The following is an 18,735-nucleotide window of genomic DNA, read 5'->3' as shown; positions in this document are numbered from 1 at the left end:
TCGATGATTACTCAGTAATTTTGGCAGATTTCGTAAACAGTTTCAAAAATTGATTCAGTGGTTTGTGTTTTTGATGAGTTATCAAAAATTATCTAAAAATTGATATTTAGGTACTCAAAAACAAAAAACTAGGAGCCAGGATTTCGAGTCTAAGAAGTAGAAAAGATTTAAGGACATTGATAGCGATAGTTTTAGCAATTGAATTCGCTTTCTCTGTAATCACTGCCAAGGACAAATTTAAACTAGGTAGGTACCCATCGATTTAAAATTTGATACCCAAGTATTTTAAAAAAAAACACAAACTCCTTTCTAGCAAGCTAAGATTCATTTTAATATGCAGGGGCCCTCTTTTTCCGAAATGCCAGATTACAACTTTCGATAATTTTATCTTAATCCATGCAAACCGACCGAGATAATTTTATCAAGTTTAGGGGTTCATTAGAAAAATATCACAGTCGCATTAATGACTCAAAAAATACACATATGACAAAGTTTATCTAGTACAATGTGAAATTATTATTCAAAGAAGCGTAACTGGATTATAATTATTTTCGTTATGGTGTGGTTTTCCAAATAAACAAATCTCATTCTGGCATGTACTTAGAAGTTATAGATGAGAAATTGGCAACGAAGAATAGAAGTGAATGGATTTAATTATTTCTAAATTTAAAGAAAAAATGATAAATTTGGCAAACAAGTGAGGCAATCACGCCGTGCGAGAAGATATAAAAAGAGAAGGAGTAAGAGAGAAAGAAAGCGAAAAAAGGAGGAAAATAAATAAAATAAAAACCGATATACGGGATTAAACAAATAAACGAAAGCGTCGAAAATAAAATAAATTGAGTGTAAGAGCCGAAAACGTATAGTACAGAGTTGCTATTTGAGAGGAAAAAAATATATACAAGATAGTATCTAAACAGATGCGAGAGTTCGTTAAATTACATAGAAAAGGATAAAAAATTTAAACACTTTTTACAAACGTTTCGTTTTTAGCATAGATGGCCTCAACAATAAGGTGTGCGTTGGAACATAATTTATTTTTAGACTGAGTATAGATTTGTGCGAGTATAAAACTTATACTCACCTTTAAACACAAGATAGGTAAAGGAAAATCTTTTAAAAAAGAAATACGATATAATGCTGCTTAGGAATACATTTTCGAGACTAGAATTTACAAAATGATACATGGATAAGCAGACAAATAACATCGTATAAGATACCGTTACAACTGCATTGGCGCCAATTTCAAACTTTCTTTAAAAGATTCTTAAGCCTTTTTTAACCACATACCCGCATTTTGAGCCTTACTAACCAAATCTTTTCATTTTAATGAGTTTTTCGAAGGGTAAAAGATAAAAAGTCATTTTAATGAACTTATGTACGCGACTTTCGTTAAAACACCAAATATGGGCGGTGAAAATTGAATTTTTCTTCTTTTTTTTCTCTCGCAGCAGGTGTTGGGGAAAAAATAGTAGATGTGTTGGCTTCGTGATTATATTATATGTTATGTATGTAGTTAGAGGTAGGTGGTTTTTTTTTTTTACTTTCATTAATAAAATTATGATAAAAAGTGTATAATATGAGGTTTTGTTAATTTTCAGCATTTCTCGTGCAAAATGTTTTCATTTTAATGTATTTTAATGTGGTAGCTAATCATATATTTCGGGTAGTAACACGTTTTCGCTATTAACATTTATTGCTATAAAAGTACGCTGGCATTTGCCATCGTTTTGGAACTGCAGTGCTGAGAAGCCAATTTCACGGGGATGAGTTTTACTACATGGTAACAACAATAACTTCTTCACTTGGAAAGAAAGAAAGAAAGAAAGAAAGCTCAAAGTAAATGAAATTCAGAACGATAGGTGCGTACCTACTTGTTACCTACATTTGTTCAAACGTTATGTTATAATTCAGTATGGTGCAGTATACACATTACACAACTCGTATATGTAGGTACTAGGTAGGGTACTAGGTAGGTATACGAGTAACATATACAAGACTTCTATGTAGGTACTTTACGAGTACCTTGTTCGTATAAACAGTAATAGGTACTTTTGCGACAAAAGCTAGTTTGAAATCTCAGCGTGTAAGTCGAGTAAAAATTGGTTTTGACGAATTTCCAACGTGACCTTTTCGAGCTCGAAATGCTGGTTGCAAGATGAAAGAAATTGGAATTTTGTCAGAGAAACACTTTGATGCAATTAAACCTATTCCCTTCGAGAGATTCGCCTTATTTACATTTTTTCGTAATTAATTTCAGTCGTATCTTTCATATTTCCGAGCAATGTTTCTGGGTTCTAGCTCGCAGCGACCATGTAGTCGAATTTTGGTACAACAAAAGGGTGGCGTGGATAAATTATATTGTTTTAATGATATCGTGCAATATTTACTAGGTACGGAACTTGTAGCTGCATATACCACAATACGTAGCCTGTGTAATTACCATGTTGACTATTGTTTGTCAAATCACCTCAAAAACAAATTATAGGCTTAATGTTTAAATACGTAATTTCAGTTCGAGTCAAACGAAATGCACACCTAAAAAGGGCGTCTCAAAATTAGTGTTGGTTGGTTTTGTGCGAGCTTCATTGCCTCAAAAACACTAATGGATACTTGAAGTTCTGCGGTATCTGTATTTTTTTAAAATTATTTTTAGCGAATAACAGGGACAGGCTAAAAATTTTGAAGGAAGGGAGAGGAAGGAGAGGGATGAAAATTGCAGGATTTTCTTTCCAATCGAATTCTAAACCATTAAATAATGACAAAATGTACATGATTTAGGGACTATTTTTTGAAACCTGTGAAAAGATTTCCAAGTGATTTTGGATGAATTTTGTGATTATTTTTAGATGATTTTTCCATTTTGAGCAAATTTTTATACAATTTAATCAAAATAATTATGGAAGGTGCTACTGAACTTGGATAAATTTTTTATATCATTACTCATACAATTTTAAGCAGATTATTATACCATTCCGAATCTATTTCAATTTTTGAGGAAAGCATTTTCTGATTTTAAAAGTAACGAGGAAAGCATCTCAACTGCCAGAGAAATTTTTTAATCAGACAGAACTTAATTGAGCCAAAATACATCACCAGAAAAAATTTCAGGAGCCACAGAGCATTTTTCGATTTTTTGTAAATTATTAAAAATCAAATTTCGGTCGCTCACAACGCAAAAAAATCATAAAATTCACCAAATTGATCTACAAGAGCTGAAATTTAATATTTAAGTGCCCTATTTTTCTGACTCCTTGAATCAATTTGAAGCGGGTTCGAAGTGTTTTAAGCAGTTTAGGAGACTGCGATAGATTTTCAAAAGTTGAAATTTCACCCAATGAAGTTGGAGAATTAAAATTGACTTTATACACCAATTTTCAACATACCTTGATCGATTGATAATTATTTCAAAGCGTATGGTTCCAAACTGGCAGAAACCGATTTTTGAAAATTGTTGTGTAGTGTTGTCAAAAAATTTTTTCGGAAACTGGGATTTCCAAATAGTTCCTGGAGGCTAAAAAACGATTCAAAACCTCTTTCAATTGATTTAGCATGTTAAAATTGGAGTATACCTAAACCAAATTTTAGCTTTCCAATTTCATTGGGTAAAACTTTGTTGAAATTTCAACTTTCAAAAATCTGCTGAAGACTTCTGAACAGCACAAAACGGTTCGAAACCGTTTCCAATAAATTCGGAGGCTCGAAAATCGGGTAAATAGGTACCAAAACCAAAAATTTTAGATTTTTAAAAATTCATTAAAAATGCACTTTAGCAGTAGAAATGTTGGGTAGTGATGTATTTTGTGAGTGATCGAAAGGTTTCGTTGCAAGGTTTGGATAAGACCAACAGACACCAATTTATAGAAACCTCTTATTGAACTTTCTGTTTTTTAAATATATTATTCAAACTATAATTTTTTTTAATTCAGTACATAGATACTATACCTATGTTAATTCATTCATTCGTAATCAAGCTATAATTACTCTCAAAAGTATCATAAAAATTGGTTAATCACACACAAAAGTAAATCTCCATTCTTATTTATATGCTCAGGATCAAATAATGAGAATGAAACCGAATTCTACACCTCTCTTTCAGCTTAAACTACGAACACAATTTCAGCATAAGGTACCTTAAATATTCACGTCCATGCGAGGTTCACTTGTCCACATCATTTTTCCACTAGGTAACCTTGTTATCGAGAGTTTATATAGCATGAAAACAGCAGCGAACATTGTTACGAAGAATTTTCTTTTCAACGTTGGATGAAAAATTGAAGGAAAACGTCTATCTATTTCTTATTGAAGTCAAGTGTTTTTCTATTATATTGACCACACCTTTTTAGAATTTTTATTTAGAGAAAAGAAAAGAGAAAAACGCCGCTGGGTAGGCCTTAATCTTTATCGATGAATCTTGGACATTACACCCTGTTTCTTGAATGATTACCCTCGTCAAATTTCTTACACATTTTTTTCACAGTGTCTGAATTGCGTTAAAATGAGGAAAACATGGAAATTTGTATCGCATGTCTGAGCAATGTAAGATTAAAACGAAACAGCCATATTCGACAAGTTGGTTATTCGACTTGAATAAATGCTCGCGTATACGTCGTCGTATCATAGTATACGATGGATTTATAAAAGTAGTGTTTTTTACTTTTTGCAATTTTTTCAAAATAATTGTTCCTCGACAGTTACTTCTTCAAATTCCTCATATCCAAAAATAGGTATTTATCGTAAAACATTAACATCAAATTTGGCATCAAAAGTTGCTCAAAACTCTTCAAAGAATTAGCTCAATATCACAGGCAGGTTAGCACTGAAATATGTATAAGTCACTAAATGCAATTTCGTTTCGAACGAGTTATAATTTATTTTTCTTATTTCGTTGTAGTCAAATTTAAATTCTCTTTCGAACTTTGGTGGGTGTTTTTGTGTGTTTTTCATTCGAATATTATTTCCTTAGGTAGGTAGGTACGTGTATTGTTTCATGCTGCCGGACAAAAACATGAACTAAAGAAAATATATCATTCCAATAGACTAGGTTTCAACTTTCCGACGTAATCTGTCATTCTCATTATTGAGTAGGCGTAGATTCTTACTTCATTTTTCATTTTCGAAATATGTACCCAGTACCTACCTGCCTGCCTACCCATTTTGACGCCAAGATGATTATAATATCCTTCGAAGTAAATGAGAAAAAAGTTACCCAATATACCCAACTGCACGAGAACTCGACTTTCATCATTTTATAGGGCTAAATTTTTACCAAAATTAAATTCAATATTTCGAGAAAAAATAAAATAATATAAAGGAGGTGTAGCTGCGTGAGATGATACCCGCGATGATGTCTCAATGACGTAAGTTTAACATAAATTTTTGTTTTGTTTATCGAATCACCCGGTTCTCTCGCTATGCCTTTGCGTTCGGTTGTTTATTTATTTATCTATTTGTTTTCGGGTTTATTTATTTTTGTTTTTTCACAACTGTAGTCAAAATGTTTGCTTTTAAGAGCAGCAATTTAATACTTTTTATTGCTGCTTTTGCACGATTCCGGAATGTTTAGTGTTTCAAAAAAGGAGAAAAAAAATTAAAAAGCGTTTTACTCGGTTATTTTGGCTGCGGAGATATATTTTCGAGGAAATTAAATCGAATGAGATATAAAAATAATGTACGAGTGACTACGTATTACTTTAATTCAACGTTTATCAAAATTAAAGGCTGAGTTTCTACTCAATTTATTTACTCGAATGTATAAAATACAATTCCATTGTCTGAAAACTAGGTAGGCTACAATACACTAGACTTTATTAATACCGGGGAGAAAATCTCTCTTATAAAATCATATAAATTATATAAACATACTTCATTAAAATTTATTGTGTCGACAGAAATAAACAAGCTACGATTCATATTCCAAACGCGTATAGGATTGATTATAAGAGTATAATAAATTGCACGCCAGAGCATTTCGTATAATCAACTTTAACGTCTTTATATTTTACGAAATGCCGAAATTCATTAAAAGCTTTCAGTTGTCCATTACCCCAAAGTTACCTTCGACTGGGAAACGGATTCGCTTCGTAGTTTTGATTTCCTTGATTTTGTAAGTCATTTCAAACTGGAAATAGCGTACGTAATGATAAAATGAGATTACGTGCAAAAGAAACGGTCTACCTATCATTTTTGCTGGCAGGTGAACACAACAACAACAACAACAACACTGAACTCACGTAGCTGCGGTAATTAAAATTTAAGCGAGTTTCAATTCTCTGTGGGAAAACAAATTATTATTAATCGAAAACAATCGAAAATTACCATTAACATATTGCGATATCATTTAACGTTCGGAAGTAGCTTTTACCAAAACCTATAATAGGTACCAACCTGTCTAGCTCTAGTTCCTAAACTGATTCCAACGGTGGAAAAATCAATTATTTTATTTTTTCAAATTGTATTTTTGCCTTTCGCGACGATTTAGTCAATAGAAAACAAACTGCTGGAAAGCAGCCAGAAAGTTGAATGTGTGATACATTTTGGAAGAAAGACGAAGGAATAGAATATCGCGAATATTGTAATGCATCTTATATACTTACTCGAGAGAATTAGAATTGACTTGAAATTGAAATTACGATTCATTATCATTATGTATAGTCTAGCTTGGTTGGTATTATTCTATGAACAAAATTAACCAGCCTTGGTTCATTGTTCTATGGCGGAATTTTATTTTTAAAAATGAAGAAAAGGCAATTTAATTTGATGTTTGGAATCGACAAACCGACAACGACAGACGATAAAATTATTCTTGGAAAGCAGTCAACGCTGAAGTGTTCATTTCCTTTATTTATACGAATGCGATAGTCTGAAAAATTGATATTCTTGATTTCTCCAGTCGTCAATGTTCCCCTTTTTTGCTCATTTTGGAGTTTTTAGTAAAATTGTCATCGGTTCTTTTAACAATGAATAACGATTGTTATAGGTAGCAAGTATAATATGTAATTCAAATGCCAATCGCCCACTTGTGTATGTGGACAACTTTGATAAAGTATAATAATATAGAAATTTAATTTAATTTCTCAAACTAGGTAGGTACCTATTTAAAACCGGCAGACAATTTATGCGATGGATACAATCATATATGAGTAGGCACTCATCTAGGACGAATTACATCCCTCATCGCGGTTCAATGGTTCATAAATCATAATAGGTACATTAAGCCAAGTTTCCCTTTCAAAGAATTGCGCAACTTTCCAAGTAGGTGAGTAGAAAATGCATAAAGACGAAATTTAGGTGAAATTAAATGCAATAAAATTTCAAGTCTGCGACTCCTTCAGTGAGAAACGTTTGCGATATAAATGATTCATCTCGACTAACTAGAAAACATATGAGGTTTTATTATCATTTTTGTTAAAACGTATATATAATAAAGTGCAGAATGAGTAACGAAATAAAATTTTATTACTCTTGTAAATTTGGTTTTTCATGTTTACGAGTATGGTTTACCTACGTGAATTTTTCAGAATGAGAACGTTTATTCATTCAGTGTTAGATACCTCATTGTTAGTCGAATCGAATGGGTTTTAAAATTAGGTTTTGATGAACCTTGAAAAAATTTTCGCTGTGAAATTTTAAAATAGGTATTAAGTATCGAGTACCTGTGTATCTACTGTACTGATATTTCATCATGGTGGACAATTGTATGTAATAAGTATGAGACATTCTTTTTCACCAACAGAACGTTCAAAAAGGTGATATGAAAACCGTAATTTAAAGTGCACCTGCATACAAGTACCTATCTAAAAAGATTTCTAAAATAAAAATATGTCTTCTTCATATCATCTCTATTCCTTTTCATCAATCACACACATTCTCCTAAAAAATCAAACGTCTGCATATAAGATCGCCTAGAATTGAATTTCTTCGAATTGAATTAATTACCAAGCAAAAAACTCAAAATTATTTTCTTAAGACACTCGACCAAAAATTCAGCCCATGTTACCTACACTTTGTAAAAATTATTAAAATTTTGACAATAATTTCAGAAAATACTCGCATAAAATGTCCGTCTCTAAAGACCACGTAATGACCCTTCTTGGTAGATTGCAGAGATACCTACTTAGGTTAATCCCAAAAAAATTGTTGGAGGAATTTGACCAAATTTAGTAAGAACCTTCATTTTGAATTGAAAGTTACTCAGAAAAAATTTAAGCTCCGGAGACGTCTCTGAGAAAGGAGATATGGGTCCTAAACGATGAGACGTTTTCGAAAAAATCGTGGTTTTTTCGCTCTAGCTTCTACCCACCTTGTTTTGGAAAAAATGGCCCAGTTCCATAAAATAGTATTTGGGATTCAGCGTTGCACTAGGTCATTGCCATCAAAATCCAAGACCAGTTTTCGGGTTCTAAGGAACGGTTGAAAATTTACAAAACGTTTATTTCTGGGCTAATTTGTGTTTTGAAAATTTTTCTTCTCAAAATATTCCACATTAATCTAGTCAAAATATCGAAAGATATCATTTCTGAAACTGTAAAAATATTTTGTACTGTAGTGGTGCCAATTTTTTGGTCATTATTGTCAATTTTTAAAAATCGAAAAAAAAATCAAAAATACAGCCTTTTGGAACCGGGTTATTTTTCCCAAAACAAGTTGAATACAGGCAAGAAGGAAAAAACCGGGATTGCCTCTTCTTTGAAGACCCATATCTCCCTTCCAGGGGCACTTTCGAAGGTACAGAAATTCTGCTGTTTGATTTTCTCATTACCTGTGATATCATCGCCCTGGAACCAGTCTATATAAAATCCTAAGGAGGAAAAACTTTGCATTAAAAAGTAATTCTACACGAAGTTGAGGGACTTTTCACTTAAAATAAATTGAATCTGGTCAAATTTTCCTAACATTTTTTTTGTGATTCACCTCAATAGAAGCCTAAGTTCATAAAAAAATATGTCCAGGAATCTAGTCAAAAAATTGAATTTTGAAAACTTGCGGTAGGTAGGTAAAAACTCGAACTTGAAAAAAATGCGTTGAATACGACTTTGAAATTCATAGACAGGGTTGAGCGGAAGAGTTTTGTTTCAACTCCAACTCTAAGTTGAATCTTTCTTTGTTCATATCTTTTCAAAAATGATAGGACACGATCTTAAATACCTAACTAGATCTTTTTTCAGAAAGTTGAGTCAAAGTCTGTTCAACTCCTGTCAACTTTTTTCCTCGTGTATTTTAGCATGAAATTTTTTTTTGAATTCGATCGCTTTTTCAAAACAATTTTTTTTGAAAAAAATTAAGAGGATCAAAAATTTTGATTTTTTACCACGTTTTGAACTCAAATTAGACGGTTTCCCGCGTAGTTAACCTGTAAATTTCTTCGTTGTACAGCTCATTTGTTTCCCATTGGGTATGCGATAAAGATAGGTACCTACGTACAATCTTTTCAAAATATCAAATTCTCATCAAGTTACGTAATAGATATAGTAAAAAGAAAGAGTTGAATGTCTTTCGTTAAAATTGGATTAAATTTCCAATTAAAAAATAACGCTTTTGAAATTTTTCTACGTGAAAAAAATTTAATTAAATTACCCACCAGAAGTATCAAGTATACACGCCGCATATAATACAATCGTTATTAAATTAGATTTAAGTTTAGATACCTGAATCAATGTACAAAAGATAAAAATACCCACGTTTGAAAAAAAAAGAGAAAAGGAAAAGACAATGAGGGGAGGAAAGTATACTCGAAGAATTCGTAATTTGTCGTCTGTTCGTTCGTATATCTGCGTATTTTTGTAAAACCCCGGTGAAAAAATCCGAATTCTCGAAATAAACGTCGAATTTTTATTTGTGAAAATTGAAAAACCTTCTCGCAAAGTAAGAGGTTTTTGCACCAGTTTAAAGATGTAACTCGATAAAAAGTGTCAAGTTTTCGCGAAAAGTACCCCTTATTAAATTACCAAAACTTTATTAACAATTATTCGACACCAATTATTTGCCGAGTTCGTTTTTGAATATTTCTTCGCGAGAATCAGATTCCACTAATGTAATTTAAACAGTTAGGAAACTCGAGGAAAAAAGTAATAAAAGCAGTCTTGTCAGTCCCCCCACGTATCCTTTTAAATTGCCGTTTTTAACGCTAAAATCGCTCTAAATAGTTCTCTCAAGTATTCAAATGTAAATTTACTCCGCTAACTGGGGAGTTTTAGGCTAGAGAAAAAATTTCTACGGAATTTTTCTAGATTATATGGTACCTACCTTATGCACGTGTGCATCTTTGTCGTTACCTATATGAAAAGTATAAAGAGTGAGTTTTATTACAATAATATGCGAGTTCCATTTTAAATAAAAATTAATTAGTTAAATTGTATATTTTCCATTTTCGAGTGCGTTGTATGCTTGCATGTGAATGTTTTTTTTTCTTCTTCGCTGCTTATATATTGCAATAACACGTGGATTTTAATATATAGGTCAAAGGTTATTGCAATTAATTTGTGTAATTAATGAATTAAATATTATAAAACAAACAAATAATTTCGATGGCTCGTTTGAATTAATTTCGTGATAAATGAAGATTAATTTGCTTATTTGTTCGTTTTTTATGGTTTCGAAAAATTAAAAATTTAACTATAGACGAAAGTAAGTCCGACGAACAATGGAAGCATATTACCTACAAGTTACTTACCCACTCATCGGGTATTTGAAAACACTCGATAATCAAAGCAGAAAAATACACCAAAGTTGGCTGAAAAGTTGCCAGGTAGCAAGTTAAGTACCACTCGAATATTTGGTTAACGTTGGTTATTGTTTTTTTATCCACTTATACCTATACAATGTGCCGAATTACAAAAATGAAACGTGAAAAAAAAGATGAAAAATAAAGGCTAAGAAATTCCTTCTTTTTTTTTCTTCTTTCACGACGTATACGAGTTTTGACATCTTTATGTAGCGCACACCTTATTTTCGGTAAGCTTAAAGAAATTGGCGTGCTGGTCTTTTAAATGGCACTTGAATTGAGTAGCTTTAGCTACCTAAGCGCCAGGTACACGGGTATAAAGCTATTGAAAAACTTTTCGCAGCGGAAACTTAGTTTGTCTTCTCAAAGGAATATCCGTTATTTGAAAATAGCGATGACCTGAGAAAATTTTTCGACAATTTGAAAGTGTCACGTTGTAGTGACACTATTAAGGGTTAATTATCGTCTTTTGCATTGACTTTCGGTCTTAAATTACCACCATAAAACCTCCCCAACTATTAATTAGGAAATTTTAACCGAAACGGTATTTTATAGCCATTAAAACTACTACGATGGTAAAATTTAACCAAGCTCGAAGCGTACTTTTCAAATGCAGAAGTTTTATTGATGATTTCGTCAAATTACTCGCAATTATCAAATAATAAATAGGAGAAGCATCACGTGCTGTAAATTATTATTTAATTAATCAAGTAGCTATCTACTTTTACCTGTCATTTCAGAAGGTAGACAAATTTGATTAAGTAGCTCGATAATAACTATTATCATTTAATTGACTCTTGATAAAGTTTTTTTCATTTTATTTCATTTTTTTAAATTGCAAAACGTGTCGTATTTTTACTGGGCACCTACGTGAAAAATATAGCCACGAAAAATTTGCACAGCAGACGGTAGGTAGGTAACTACATAGGAATAGAAATTTTGCTGAGCAAAATTGCAACATAAGGTTGAAAACAACATAATTGTTATGGTAATTCATTCGTAAAAAAATTAATAACGTTTGGGAAAGTTATTATTCTGTTCCTCAACTTTTGATATAAACTTCGAACATAAATTTTGTAATACTGAAAAGAATTTTCCTAGTAAAATGTAGTTCATTATTCGCATCTTATTGGTGATTAATTTCATCGCAAAATATGTTTAGTGCATGAAAGGGAAGAAATCGTTTTGGAAAAAGATTGGTAGGTAAGAACAAATATAAGTGGAGGTAGGAAAATTTTTAATTGAAACGTAGGCCTATGCTCTTTAGGATGATTGTTATTCATAATTTTGTGGTTATGCTTAAAGGTTATAGACATTCATGTTTATGAGTAACAATTCACGCAAACAAGTTTCAGCTGTTTAAGTTTGAATATATGTATTCTCAAAGCATAAAACGACTTTGAGTGCAAATTAAAAAATAAATAAATAAAAGCATCTAAATATAGTACACGCAACTGTACAAAACTTCAGAGGTTAAATTTCATTATTTAAAGTTTTGAGAATTTAATTATTTGACCTATGAAGAGGATTAAAATTTTATTTAACCAACTTGCATAAGTTAATGTAGGTACGAGTATTTATACGTAACTACTTATTTAGTTACCTATCAAGTTGTTCTGGAGCTTCCACCAGCTTATTCAATTTCCAATTGTTTTTCTAGTTATATGTACAAAAAAATATCCTAAAATAAGTCAAGAGCGAAAATTACTCTATAAAACGTATCTTCAAGTTCGTCAATTGATTTTAGCACAATTTTCCAAAATTCTTTGTGGACCGATTATGGAAAAGTGTGCTGCAGACTTTCTGCCATAATATGTTGAAACTAACACCAATTCACCAAAAGACAGAGTCAAAAAAGGGAGGAGAGGAATAAAATTGTAATGGCTTTTGATTTTCTGGAGAGACCGTGGAAATAAAGAACCTGGAGAATATTCGATACTCAAGAATTGACAATTTTCAAAATTAAAATGAAAAAAAAATGTTACATTTTCAACATTAAGAGTAGGTAAGATCTGATCTGATTTTACAAATCTACCGGCAAGTTTTTACAAATTACTGGTAATTTTTCGTAAATTACTGGTAATTTTTCGTAAATTACTGGTAATTTTTCGTAAATTACTGGTAATTTTTCGTAAATTACTGGTAATTTTTCGTAAATTACTGGTAATTTTTCGTAAATTACTGGTAATTTTTCGTAAATTACTGGTAATTTTTCGTAAATTACTGGTAATTTTTCGTAAATTACTGGTAATTTTTCGTAAATTACTGGTAATTTTTCGTAAATTACTGGTAATTTTTTGTAAACCACTGATAATTTTCGTAATTTTTCGTTAATTATAATTACTGGTCATTTTTTGTAAACCACTGGTAATTTTCGTAATTTTTGGTAAATTACTGGTAATTTTTGGTAATTTTACGTAAATTATTGGTAATTTTGGTAATTTTTGGTGAATTACCAGTAATATTTAGTAAATTACCGGTAATTTTTGGTGAACTATACAATAGTATTTTTTGGGAAATAATTGACAATTTTTGCAAATTATCAGTAAAATTTACCATAAATTACTGGTCATTTTCGCCAATTACTGGTCATTTTTGGTGAATTAATGACAATTCCTGGTAATTACTAGTGATTTTATGCAATATTTCTACAGGTAATTTTACGTAAAAAGCTATCAGTAAGTCACCTGTAATTTTTGGTAAGTGACAGGTGACTGCCAGCATGACGCTGATACTTGAAAACTAGGGGGGGGGGATTGTCGAATCTTTAGCATTATGTAAAGACTTTTAAACACTTTGAGGGAGGGAAGAAATTGAATCAATTTCTGATCTTTTGAAAGCCTTTTTTTTGAAGAAGAGACTTTTGGCCCCAATTTTTTAGGATTTTTAAAACAATTTTATCTATTAATTGTTTTTCAAGTTTTTATGTTTATGATTTTTTTTTGGCTTAAAGGTTTTTGAAATTCAACTTCTTCCACATCTTCAGCACTTCCTTCATTTGAGTTGATTCCAGAAAAAATTGGCGAAATCGTGATTACATAGGTACCTACCTACATGTTTTCATAAAGTGGCTCAACACGAATATGAGAAAATCTGAGCAAAATCAAAAGACATAAGGTCAACAAACTGATCGAATTGATATGAAATAACCCTATGGAATCTTATACCAGTCATAAATTATGAACAGCTCACTTAGATACTTACCATCGAGGTATTTTACTCTTATGACAAAGATTTGTACTCACCTGGAACAAAAAAACAAAATAAACTGTCAATTAATGGACTGACAATACGACAAGCGAAAAGTTGCGCTAACGTGTTTAAATGAAAAAAGTTTGAGCTTTTTGATGACGTAAATTCTATCTTCCTATCCCATTTTTCTGAAAATTTATCGGTAACTTTAATTTTGGAAAAATACAACGAAAAATTTTTTATTAAATTTTTTCTTGTAGGTATACGATCAACATGAATAATTTTCCTCCCTTTGGTAAGTATAGGTACCTAATTCTTGGAAAATGAAAGTTTCCGTTCTTCACCAGTGCAAATCCCATTCTTCTTATCTTGGCTGATCGTCAGTGAATAGTATTTTCCCCCCTAGTTTTAAAGATCAGCACTTTTTGGATATTTGTACAGAAACCTTGAAATTGTGGTCATAACTCCTCAAGTTGGACAAATTCGTAAAAAAAAACACAAAGCATATAATTTTATAAAATTAAAGATGATAATTTTCTCAACACATTTTTTTTCAAATACATTTACTTATGTGCATCTGATCAAAGACTCCAATTTCTTCTTAAGTCCTCAAAAAATTCAACGCTAAATTCGCCTTCTAGACGAGCCACAATAATTCTGTTAATTTCGTATAACTATACAAAATGACGTATTTCATCAATGCCCAGTGCCCACCTGTTGAAAATTTTTCCACGTGTAGAAGCGATTGAATGTTATATTTAATCAAAGACGTTCTAATTAAGTAGGTACCTAGCTATTAATTAATTACGCTATACTTATGTATACCAATAATTTTAGATTTTTTCCATCATTGTAAGTATTCTCAGAAGACATAAAATACCATAATTTTCACACGAATTGATCGTTAAACTGTAGCTTCCACTCGTACAGTATATTTCTCTATAAAATACGTATGTGTAACTGCTAACTGACTAGATATTGAATTGAATGCGTCTGCATTGTGTCTACACATATCGCCAGCAAAATGCTTCAGTTATTATTCCAAGCTGGCTGGCGGAATGTATAGGCTTGTTCGGAGGATGAATAATTCATGTCAATATCAACATCGATATATCAATGTTTTGGAAAATTTGGGTCTTGTACTTGATTTGTACTTTCATTTATCAGGTATAAATCATCCTTCTGCTCTAAACATTATAGGTTGAAATTATTGAGAATTTCGGTGTAATAATTACAATGATACGAGCGTGTTTTATGATCAAACTGTTGACGTATAATAGAACACGATTATCGGGCACGCCTATATCGCAAATACCATTATTTATTATGCAATGATACTGGTTTCGTTCGTAACGAAGAAAATGAATGTGGTCAATACCCTATTACGGATAATAAAAGCGTTCTCTCTTCAGTCTTCACTTATTCATTGCTGCACAAGTACATGGCAATTTCTCAAAATTAAATTGAATACCATACGTAGACATTACTCGCGAGATTAACTATAAACTACCATACCATGTATACCATAATACAAATAAATATGAAATGAAAAGCTGTAATGCAGTTATTAGTCATACTAGTAGGGGGAGGGGGGACTTTTTATTATGAAACAAAAATAAGTAGGCATATCTCAGCCTTTTAAATTGGACGTAGATTGTTTCACTATACTCTCATAAATACGAGTTACATAAACATTATAAAATTCAAGAGCCAAAAATATCTTAAACGGGGCAAAAAACCTAACATTTTACTATTTTGATTCCGGTTCGATAAGTTTATTTATAGTTCCAGTTCTAGTATTTTGCGGAGCAACGTACGATATCTCTTCCATAGATCATATTTTACGGTCATTTTGAAAAATATATCGGTCCCATTTGGTTTACGTGCTTGTCCAATCAAAAGCATTGAATCGAGTTTTCTCATCAATGGAATTTGGAAGTAAACTTCACGATGAGTAATTAAAGAAAAAAAAAATCACTTGTAGTATACCTACCTTTTTTTCGGGCAAATCAATTTTTTTTGGAAGCTACCTTAGCTGGAGCTACTCGTTCAAGTAGCAAAAAAATAAGCAAATGTACTTAGAGGGTCGTCCCTTATGTTGGCTCATTCAAAATTTCAATTTTATAAACGATAATTTTCGTTTCGAAAAAAGTAATATCAACTCTCGAGTTACTTATTCACGAATCAGAATTTAAAAATTTATAATCGCAACAATAGGTAGGTACCTACAACCGAGTACTTTCATAAAAATGCATAGATACTCCTATGTACATACAAGGTACGTACTACGTAAGTTGTCTGATGCGAAAATTATGATTCAATATGTGCTATAAGTACTCGAAAAAATCCAATCAAATCAATTCATAACTGAAAATTTACTCACAACTATAATAAAGAAAATGAGTCATACTTGTCGATGAACAGTACATAATATTTTGGTAGCAGTTTCGGGAACTCGATACATAATATCTACATTACATTACATAAGAATTTATAGTGCGGATTAGCAAATCTCAAGTAGGTATACTACATACATAAATTCGACAAACGAACCCGGATTAACGGTTTCAAAAACAGATAAAGTAATGAAGTTAAGGATCAGGTACCTCTACCTATGTAATAAAAGTCGCTCGCATGTTTCGGCTAATTCTTGCTAATAAAATAATGAACAAAGTTTATGTTTTGTTGGCAAAATAAATTCATGTAAAAGTTGTAATTTTATACTTTTACCCGCCCCGATTACATATAGATAATATTTTTTGAATACATCGCGTTAAATACTGCTATTAAAGAGTAAAACGGCTCTGACTTGCCGTGACAGTTATTTATTACTCGGTTGAAATTTTTCTTTAACCGTAAATTTAAATATTTATCTTAACAACCGTTTAGGGCTGTCCCTTTTTTTAATTTAATTTCTTCAAAATTCAAGTTTCATCGAGTGAACATACGTACAACTAGGCAATATACAATAATGATCGTATATGTTTATACGGGAATTTTTTTTATAGACAGTTACCTATACTATAGAAGTGTATTTCCTACTTATACGGTTGAAAATTGAGGTAATTGAAACATAAAGGAACCTCGATTCGAGAAAGGTTATAAACTTTGCATTTATCATAATCATTTTTTTCCTCGGTCGATCAATCAAAAGATGTTTACACAATAGAAAGAAAATATATATAAGGTATTGAGATGTTATTTAATTTGCATAATATTTTTTCCTACAATAAATTCATTTTTAATGTAAATTATAACACGTGGTTTAAATAAAAAGTAATTTGTATTTGTTATTCTGGAAATATGGCAACGAGTCGACGACGATAGACGTTGTAATTTTATGTGTTTAAAATCATTCTGTTTCGGTATAAAATGAACTTTTGATAAATTGTATATATCGACTGAAACATTAGCCATCGACCCTTTTCGCAATCTTAGCAACAATTGAAATCTTTTGCTATAGTAATCAATCACCTTAAAATGCAATCTACGTATCATTTCGGCATCCATTGAAATAGCCACGTGGATTAGCCTCATCAACAGATTGTCGCACCATAAAATCTAATTACTCGATAGCCTAATCTAATACACCCATTTTAAATGAAATGTAAACATTCAAAGGGCTCCAGCACAGACAACAGGATAACATTTACTCGATAAAAATAATCATAGTAATATAGTGAACAATTTAGACTCTTTTTTTTCAAATGCAGGGACCAAAGAGAAAATTTTCACCTTATTTAATAAATTTAAATTCTCTTTTATGTGAATGAATATGAAAGGTTATTCGGTTCTTTTGAAAATTTCGATAATTTATTTTCAATTTGCAGCATTTGTTATTATTTTTTGTGTTTTTTTAAAGCACACTGAACATCTACGTATACAACATACGACTTCTGAAGAAAATTGATTCGCTTACCTAATGTTTTAAAAAAGAAAAATAGATCGTTTTTTCAAAACACAAATCACTTCAAATTCGGTATTTTTTTAAAAAGGAAATCGTATAAATTTATTTATCAACATGTCTCGCGGTAAACAAGGTCTTTTTCCATTCGTTCGAAAGAGCATTTTCTTTCTTTCAGTAGTATCTTCTAGTTGTTATTCAAAATCGTAAGTTTTGCGGTCGGGGGATTTATATGCCGATTTATATCAGTCTTTTTGTATTTATATGATATGTGTGACAATTTGTCGTAAACGGTTTTCTGCTTCATTTCTCTCCTGGGATAAATTAACTGTAGGCCTATACTCTGTTTTGCCATAGTGTATAAAGGTGGCAATTCATCATTTTATCGATTCCATTTCGTATTTTTTTTTAATATTTCAAGCCAAGTTTTTCGAGAGTTTTTTTTATAGTAGAAATAAAACTTGTATGGGTACTTCTCGGGATACATTTAGATCTACCTGAATAGTAAAAAATAATTCCCAATGTAAAAATTTACAAGAAAAGTGACAGTTGGTGAATATGGAATTTTTTGGATGTTTACTATAGCCTATTCCATTTTAAAATTACTCTTTTTATAGGTGTAGGTACCTATCTATCTTTATTTAATGCAAAATAACAGATAGGTGTACGAGAATATAGGTTAATAGCTGAATAATTTTTCTTGTTAGAAAAAGGAAAAAATAAGATGTGCATAGGTATAAATCACACATTATGGTAGGTAGTAGGTAGGTACATCCATGCTCAGAAATAAGTATAGGTACCTATACTTATAAAGTAATGGAATAGAAAAGAAGGGGAAAATCCGTGAAAGCGTTGAGTTCATCAAATTGATTGAAATTCTTGCTAAATATTATGATCACTTCTCAGTCATCCATTA

At 31.3% G+C, this 18,735-nt stretch overlaps 1 protein-coding gene across 2 annotated transcripts in view; it reads right to left on the bottom strand.

Annotated features, from left to right (window-relative positions):
• LOC135831651 (sex peptide receptor-like) overlaps positions 1-18,735 on the bottom strand; it is a 169,265-nt gene that overhangs the window by 119,819 nt on the left and 30,711 nt on the right. The window contains exon 2 of one of the 2 annotated variants that reach the window (XM_065344303.1): positions 13,928-13,968. The exons of the other annotated variant lie outside the window; for it this stretch is intronic. The gene's annotated coding sequence lies outside the window, so the exon portion shown is untranslated. The remainder of the gene's footprint in view (positions 1-13,927; positions 13,969-18,735) is intronic. 2 annotated transcript variants of the gene reach the window in all.

Source organism: Planococcus citri, chromosome 1 (genome assembly GCF_950023065.1).
Source record: "Planococcus citri chromosome 1, ihPlaCitr1.1, whole genome shotgun sequence".
NCBI classification, from domain to species: domain Eukaryota; kingdom Metazoa; phylum Arthropoda; class Insecta; order Hemiptera; family Pseudococcidae; genus Planococcus; species Planococcus citri.
This window is presented reverse-complemented; position numbering and strand designations above follow the sequence as displayed.